This window comes from Athene cunicularia (assembly GCF_003259725.1).
Source record: "Athene cunicularia isolate RWA chromosome 1 unlocalized genomic scaffold, athCun1 chr1_part1, whole genome shotgun sequence".
Lineage (NCBI taxonomy): Eukaryota > Metazoa > Chordata > Aves > Strigiformes > Strigidae > Athene > Athene cunicularia.
This window is the reverse complement of record NW_020799091.1, coordinates 68,423,622-68,432,154: the sequence shown is the minus strand read 5'-3', so window position 1 is coordinate 68,432,154 and position 8,533 is coordinate 68,423,622. Positions and strand designations below refer to the sequence as shown.

At 40.1% G+C, this 8,533-nt stretch overlaps 1 long non-coding RNA gene across 1 annotated transcript; it reads left to right on the top strand.

Annotated features, from left to right (window-relative positions):
• Positions 1-1,177: 1,177 nt before the first annotated feature.
• LOC113481474 lies at positions 1,178-7,266 on the top strand. The gene is made up of 5 exons (XR_003398687.1): positions 1,178-1,240; positions 4,010-4,045; positions 4,477-4,518; positions 5,513-5,543; positions 7,115-7,266. It is a non-coding gene; the product is annotated as an uncharacterized LOC113481474 (long non-coding RNA).
• Positions 7,267-8,533: the final 1,267 nt, after the last annotated feature.

Here is an 8,533-nt window from a genome sequence, read left to right as displayed (position 1 = left end):
TCTAATTGGAAGGTAACCTTAATTTCCCGAGCTGCTACGAGGAGAAGTATTTTCCCAAGACTCAGTAAGCCCAACTCCAAGCCTGCAGTTTTTGTCTGAAATAAAAAACCCCAGCAGCTCCGCCGCTTCCCCTTGCACAGCCTCTTCTTTCCTTCCCTTCCTCCGTCCTTTCTGTCACCTCCCTCTAGAAAACCAGCTTTGAGGGCGGTCTCCAAAGGGCGGAGGACGGGGTGCCTGGAGCAGGAGGGCCCCGTGAGCCCCCCGCCCGCGGGCGGCGGTGGGGCGGGTTTCTTAGCTCTGAAGCAAGAAGTGCCAGTCGGTGCTGTAGGAGTTATAGGCAGGGTTGTGCCTGGTCCCAGCTCTGTGGTGGTGGGTGGATGGGTTTTCTCTGGGGGGCTCAGAGGAGAGGGAAGCGAAGGGATGTTTTCCTATCTCATTTCTGCTGTGGTGTCTCTGACCCACAGCTTGCAAACAGTTTAAAAACTCACTGGCTTTGAAAGATCAGCCCAACTGCATTTGATACTGAGCCCAAGGGTCATCTTCATTTTCAAAGGGGAGAGAAAAATCTTTTCAGGATCAGGAATTATCTGGAAATTTTGAACATTTTGTGCTCTTTTTTTTTTTTTTTCTGATTTTCTTTCAGTTTTACAAACCAAGACTTAGGGAAAATAGTTCCAAGAGCCAGTTATTCAGGTGTCTTAGATTTTACTTCCTTTGGAGCAGTAGTAATTTCTCATCTAATGTGACTGCATGCATTAGCAGATGCCTGTCCTGTGGCAGTGAGTATGGGACAGTATATTTCAGTATATGTTTATAGTACTGATTGACTGAAATGCTGGTAGATTAAAATCAGTGTAGACTAAATATGCCAAAACCCAAAGCTATTTCATGAACTATTAGCATAGGAAAATGTATTTTAAATAGAAGAAACTGATTCGGATCTCTTCATAGCACAAGACGGCGTTGACAACTTTAGTGGTATTGTGTCTACTCTCCTCATATAAAATTTTAGTTTTTCATCTCATAATAGCATCAGTAAGTCTTGCCCTGCTCTGAGTGGTTTTAGTGGAACTGTGTTCAATCTAAATTGTGTTGGGATCAGAATCAAGCCCATTCTCTATCAGAGCATGTATATCACATCCTCTCAATAAATGTATCAAAGTAATGTTTGTTTTTGCAGATCTCCAGCACTGTTTTGGATCTCTGTTATTCCATATTCAACAGCATGCATACAAATGAGGTAAGGTGTAATCGCTTCTTTTATTTCAAAGCACCCCCTCCTTAAACTTAAAAAGCAACCCCTCTAAATCAGACTTTCTGACACTTCTCTCCAAACAATAATGTATAATCTAATAGTGTCATGGTTTAGGAGATGTAGGAGATTATATAAAAGATTATTCTTCTCATTAGTAGTTTGCATGTAATTGTTAACACCATTGAACTATATATGAAAATGATGGTTTTCACCAATCTGAAGCTCAAGAACCAGATCCACTTATAGCCAGAGTCAGTATTTTAACCTGACCCCAGTATTTAACCTGACATTATTTTGAATAATACAGGGTTAAATATGCTAAAATTGTACATAACATTGGATCAACAGCATACTTAAGATCATGCTGAACATGGAGATGTATGAGATGCTCTACTGATTTTAATACTCGACCTTAAATTTTTATGTTTCTGACTCCGATCTAAAAGATTAAGTTGAGGAGTTATTGAGTATAGCTCTTCCTCATTGGTGTAGTCATATTAGGACTTAGCTCAATGTCAATTCTGCTTTATATCACTTTTTTTTATTATTGCCAGTTTAAGAACCTTTTGCATAAAATTCACTCAGTCCCTGGGTATATTAGAGGCCAGTGTACTTGCGGATTCTTTGAGTCCTCTGTTTCAAATCACAAGTAGTTTCTTCAAGACAATAATAGAAAGTATTCTGACATGCATTTCAATATCTCTTCTTGCCAGTGTGTTTAGCTTATTATAATTCCAAGCATGCTCTCCTAAAGCAGCCATGAAACTCAACAAAACTGAAGTTGATTGTATAAAAAATTCTAGCATTTCAGTCTTAAATGTCTCATAAATGTTTTTGAGTTCAGTATTGACTCCCATGCTTCTGCAGCTTAGCTGATGAGGGGACATCCAGAATCATCTGGTAACTTTGAATAGAGCCCTATTTCTGGTAACTATTTTAGTTACTAACTTTGCAAAAAATTCACCTTCTGTTATGAGATCTCAAGACTGGTAGTTGAATTTCATACAGTATTCTTTCAAGAGATGACTAATACCAGGTGCATATCTGCAATATGATTTCTAGGTGTGGTCTGATTAAGTAGCAGATCAGATATAAATGACAAATATGGAAAAGGAGCTATGCAAAAAATCCAAAATTTTACCCAGCTGGTCAAATTTCATATGTGAAGTTGTACTTTTTCAGCCTATGAGGAATCTTGAGAAGACACTGCAAACATGAATCTTTGTGGTGCACCCAATGAAAGAGTTATGAAATCCTACTGATTTGGCTGGGCTTCAACTTCCAACATGATACTATATTTGTGTGGATTTTTAAAAAAAAATAAATTATTTGGTCAGATTACGTAGAGAATGTAGATGGTGTTTCAAGAGAAGTGAGGCTTCAGCACCATGAAAGGCAAAGTCAGTGACAATTTGGACATTAATGGGACTTGAACTCCATCTGTGAAATTTAAAATCTTTTGAGAGAACTAATAGAGTATTTAACTTCAGTGTCTAATCTTTGGGTAAATCTTGCAGATGGTACTTTCAAAGGACTCAAAAAGAGCTATCTACACCCACCTACATTGCAATCACCTCCTTGAGAGTTTGAAATTTCTGTCGTAAAGTCAGGCCAGAAGCTCAGTTTTTGCCATGTTTCTTCCACATAGTAAACTATTGCCTGTTATAAATAAGGAAATTTGAAACTGCAGGCTAAGTCATGAGTCAGCCTGTATCTTTGCTTGGTATGTAATATCCATCTAAGAACAGAACTAGCATTCATACTGTCTCTTTGTTGTAGTCTCCTCATTTGCATCTTTTAAAGTTACACCTTGATCGAGCAAACACTTTTTTCCTCCATAGTATTTCATAACCCTGTAAGTTGATGTCAGCTGCTTTATAAATCATTGTCTTGAGACTTGAACCCAGGAAATCTTCATCTCATACCCTGAATTGCGATTCCCTCCTTGCTTGCATATTTCATCTTTTTTAATTCCTCCTCTCCAGTTTCCCATCCACATGCTTTTCCTGTGCTCATCCCCTGTCTTCACGTCCTTGCTCATTACCTGTCCTTGTTTTTCAAGCCCACCCCAGGTAATTAAGTCTGTTCACTGATATAACTGTGGCACTGATATAATGTGGCATACAGAGCTATCCCATTCCTGACTAGTTGGGAGCAGGCAGCCCGGCAGCCGTGCCATGGGCAGGAGGGCTCCAAAACCTGGTCTGTGTGCCAGACTGCAGGTCCAGGGCTTTGTTAGACCTTGAGCTTAGTCTGTTACCATGAAGTCACGAAGGAAGTTTTCTACTCAGCCTTACATCAAGGAATAGAAAATGAGCAATTTCTTGAAGAATAAAGGCTGCAGAGGAAGGCTTAAAACCAGTAATCATGTCTGGGTTAAAACCAAGGGCAGTCTGAAAGGTGACGATCAGCCACATTTTAACAAGGTAAGAGCTATGGGTACAATTCAAGGCTGTGGAATGGAGCTGCTGCGTTTGCTCCAGGTTGAGCTCTGCTCCACTGCCCAGAGCATGGCTGTGCTTTGCTGTACAGTGAGGGAAGCATGTTGAATGATGGGGTAACATTGGTTTTAAACCTTGCCTTAACCAACCTTTGAAAAGATCTGTTTGCTGCTGTTCTTGTATCTGTCTGTGGTAAGTGTAAGAATACCTCTTTTCTCACATGGAGTGCAGCAACCTCGTCAGTGATGGAGGATTACTGTAACAAACCAGACAAATGACAGCATCTTGTTTAACTTACACTGTCCACTTGCAGGAATCACAGATTGCTGCTACAAAGTTTACAAAGAAGGTATGTAAATGTGAAGACAAGCTAGCAGCAATAGACAGGGAAGTACAGCCCTTCCCCTGTGTCTTTTGCTGCTTTAAGTCAGCTTGTTTTTTCAGTGGTTGGGAAGAGATCTATGCTGACCCTGCTTCTGCAAAGCAATTCACCATGTCTAAAGCTTTCTTTTATAAATTTTCTAAAGCTTGTGAATCTTTAATTATGGTATATTTATGCTAGACAGAATGGATAGTTATTGACAATGCCCTTTGGGTATGAATTTTTAATCGGCATTCCAGATGAATGGGCATTGGGGACTATCAACATTTTGTTGTTTGTATGCTGCTGAAAAGGGCCTGAATTATTGATATTCTGATGGAATGTCACTGAAACTTGTCAACAGATCTATGGAATGGAGTTTAAAGTATTTTGTTAACGGTTTCTGTTTTATTTTACAGGATAGTCATGGGACTCTGGGACGGCCTTTTTTCCTTTTCAGGGTATCTGAATCTCTTACTACTTAAAGATTCTGAATCACAGACAGTGTTACATATCCATAGACAAGCAACTGTTTGCCTTCACAAATTCTTGCTGCACTTGTTTTGAGTAAAAGCCAAATATCCCTTTATTGAAAGCTTAGGGAGTTATTTGTTTAAAAAGCTCTGGTTCAACTAAAAGACCACAAGATAATGAGATCTGGGGTAGTAATGGATTAAACATTTTTTTGATTTGAAGAGGTGACTGCAAATGTTTTGTCTTGAGCCGAGTTACCCAAAGATAGAAGTAGTACGTGGCTTGTATCTCTGAGACTTCCAAGGTGCACTAATGCTAAATTTGTGAGATAAAACATGTGCATGAGCTGAATGTCCACTTGGTCTGAAAGGTGTGGCCAGTGAGGGATGTCAGACTGCATAACAGGGTGAAAAGCCAAAGCAAAATTACAGACATTATTTCATGTTTTTCACCTGATTTTCACTCACTGGCTTGCTTAACTATGGCACGGCCTAATGCAGAATATGCTGGTTTAGACACACTGTATGATTAACACCAAACTAGTTTTTAGGAATATCTTCAACACATTACAAAAAATACTGAAGTATGTTGTAGGAGGTAACCAGGGTCCCAGTTCAGCTGTCACTTACATTTTGGCTCACCTCAAGCCTGTCTGGCCAGGTACTTTCTGTGCTGGTACTTATATGCTCTTCCTTGGGCATCTACATAGTACTTCAGTGAATTGGGACCAAGACCCTTAATGAGAATAATTGAAGTCAGACTGTTTATCTGTTTGGGCAGAGGATGAATTAATATCTTAGACTTAAAGGCAAACCCTCCCCTGCATGGATCCCCTGGCATTTGACATGTTGATCCTTTTAAAGAAATATTACTGCAGCCTTCTTATGTACTTTGTCTGCATGTTGGGAGATGTATTTTGGCATGCTTATAAATTTGGCATCTAATACTTCTGCACAACCATATAATTATTATGTTTTTCAGCCTCGAAATGGAAGAACTATCAAAAGCAGTGGTAAGTAGGCATCCAAAAGTGACAAGAATTTTCCTGTTTTTTCAATAAAGATGACCCTTGTGGCAGAAGGAGCTAATGAGAAGTATTACAAACCTACATAGTCACGTGGATGTTTCATATGGTGACTGAGAAATGTCTGGGCAGAAGTGCTTTTTGTCATGTTTGGAGACTTAGAGTGTATGCTCTGACAAAAGGATTGTTTTCTTCCCTCTTCAAGGTTAAGTAAGGAGGAGTTTTCATCCTCTGCAAAATGATAGAAATGATGCAGAAATTAGAAGTTTAAAAACAGAGGGTGTAAATCGTACTTGGAACACGGAAGCTAGCCAGGTCCTTCACTGTGATAAATGTGGACTCCTCTCTGTTCCAAGAGACACTCAGTGACCTAATCTTGTGTGAGAACCCACTAATGCAGATCTCTGCATGTGGGTGGGTATTGTTCTCACATCAGAATTAGGACCTCTTTTGGGGTAAACATTGACTAGAAAGAGCAACGGTGGATATGTAAGAAGGGAGAACAGTGAGATCTAGTCATATAGCTCTTACATATCCATCTTTGAAAGGGTCTATTAAAGGCCTTAGTGAGCTTTAAGGAGAGACAGTCAGTGTACATGAGTCTCCTCCTTCTATCTCTTCTTCCAGTTTTACCCCAGAATAAAAGATCACCATTTTCTGTTTGCAATGTAAGAATTATTTCCAACTGTTAACTGAAAGGATTGGGTCTTTTGGAACAGGAGAGAAGGATAGGAGGAAAAAAAAACCTACAAAGAAAATTTTGCTGTATATTTAGCATTCAACCATTTCAGACAGAAAGGAATCAAAGACTGGGAGAGTGTTGTAGAGCAGCATCTCTACTTGCTCTGATCTTGGGCACTGCCCTGGGCATCCATTGCTTCTTAAGGATGAAAGGAAGATAAGGAGCTAGATGGATCTCTGGTTTGAGACAGTATAGTGTTCTTGTGGTGTTAGGCCCACATACATGTGGGAAATGTTTCATAGCTATCACAGGTAGGGGCAGGTACTGCTGCCCAGATTTGTTTAGAGTTAACTGGAAGCGTGAGCTGACAACCCCAAAGATAAGCCAGAGTTCCTGTAGTTTCTGGGTAAAACAGTTCAAAAATAGAGTAAGCTTGTATCAAAGTACTCTATGCAGAGTACTCTAGTGTTAGCAGAATTGCTAGACTGTCAAACAGATTTCATTCAAGTGCTGGTGTAAAAGCCATTACTCTACAATGATGCCTTAGCCTTACATACATCAGTAAATTTTATCCACAGCTCAGTACCCTGAGCCAACCCAGCTGCAAGATGCACACCATGCCTCCATAACTCTAAAAGAAGGACAGTGGAGTTAGGAATGATGGAGGGGGAACTCTGTGAAGAGGTAGGATTTGTGTTTGAGTACAAATGACAGATCTGGGCACACTTACCTGAACTTTCATAATTTTTTTTGTTGTTGCGCTAAAATTTGAGGCTATTTCATTTCTGACTTTGGGAAGGACCAGACATACGTAACTGAAGACTAAGTTATAGCCAGATCAACATCTCAAGTATGATACTGTGTTAATTTGTTTCAGAATACCAATGAATATGAAGTTTATGGGTCGACTTACCAGCTCGATGACTTGGTTTATACAAAGAAAAGAGACTTTCTGTTGCACTGGTGGTCTGTTATGTGACTCGGTTGTCTAGAATTTGCTGTTCCATGTAATAAATTTGCAATCATTAATTCTAGTTGTCCTCTTTTATTGAAGCAGATACTAGACTCCATTGGGCTATAGTGTAGCATTGCCTGGTTCCAAATGTATTCAAAGGAAATCAATCATCTGAATATAAAAAATTTTCAAATCCAACTGTGCATTTTATATTTATAATATCTTTAATAGTGTCATGAATTAATATCTTGCCCTTTTGACAAGATAATATATTTTCCTAGCATTTCAAAATACACATCCCAAACTATATTAAAATCATAATGGATATTTTAATGATTTAATTCTTGTCTTGAATAACTAAGGCAATGAGTGTGATAACTGATGAATCCAAAGCACTTTGAAAGTAGTGAAACAAGTACTGCTCTTACAAACAGGCTCTATTTGATCAGATGATGTATCTTTACTAGATATCATAAAGCACAAATGAGTCACTTGAGAGAGATACTCTGAACATCTGTTGCTTTTACTGAGATAACAAATTTAAACCTGTGGTGCAGCCAATTGTGTTTGCACCATAAGGAGTGGGGTGGTTTGTTTTGGTAGGTGGAGACATCTGTGGGCAGAAAATTTAAAGTATTAAGCTGTTACTTCCTGAGGAAGAGCAGAGCATAATAAAAGCCAGGGTCTGGGGATGCACACCAGTTTGAGGTTCCTTAACACAAAGTGTGCCACAGCATTGGCTTCCCCAAGACCTTTGTTACTGCCCTTTCCCCTTCTTGGCTACTCAGTACCATGGCATGGTGCCATCTCAGTTATGCTGGCACAGCTGTTGTGAACTGGATTTGGGAACTCCTCTGTCTTTGAAAACAAACCCTGAGAAACCTGTGGGGGTATTTTTATGAGGTTTGTCTTTTTTTAACTGGCTAAGTTCCCAAGTTAGGCTGTATTAACTGAAGTTTGGCTGGGAGATAGAGGGAAGTGATGAGTTATTTGACAATTGTTAGACTACATCTAGGGTAGTGTGTCTGGTTGTGGGCCCCCCCCCCAGTGCAAGGAGGGTATGGACAAACAGGAGGGCCTCTGAGGCAGTGGGGACTGGAGCACCTGCCCCACGAGGGGATGCAGGGGCAGCGGGGCTGGTTCAGCCTGGAGGGATGCCTTCAGCGACACCTAACAGCCCCTCCAGTGGTTACAAGGGGTTCTCAAGGAGACAGTCAGGCTTCTGATGGTGAGGGGTGGGAGGAAGATGAACAAGAGGTATAAGTTGAAACAAGAGAGGTTGAGACTGGCTATAAGGAGAAACTTTTCCCCCATGAGGACAGCCAAGCAGTGCAGCTGGTT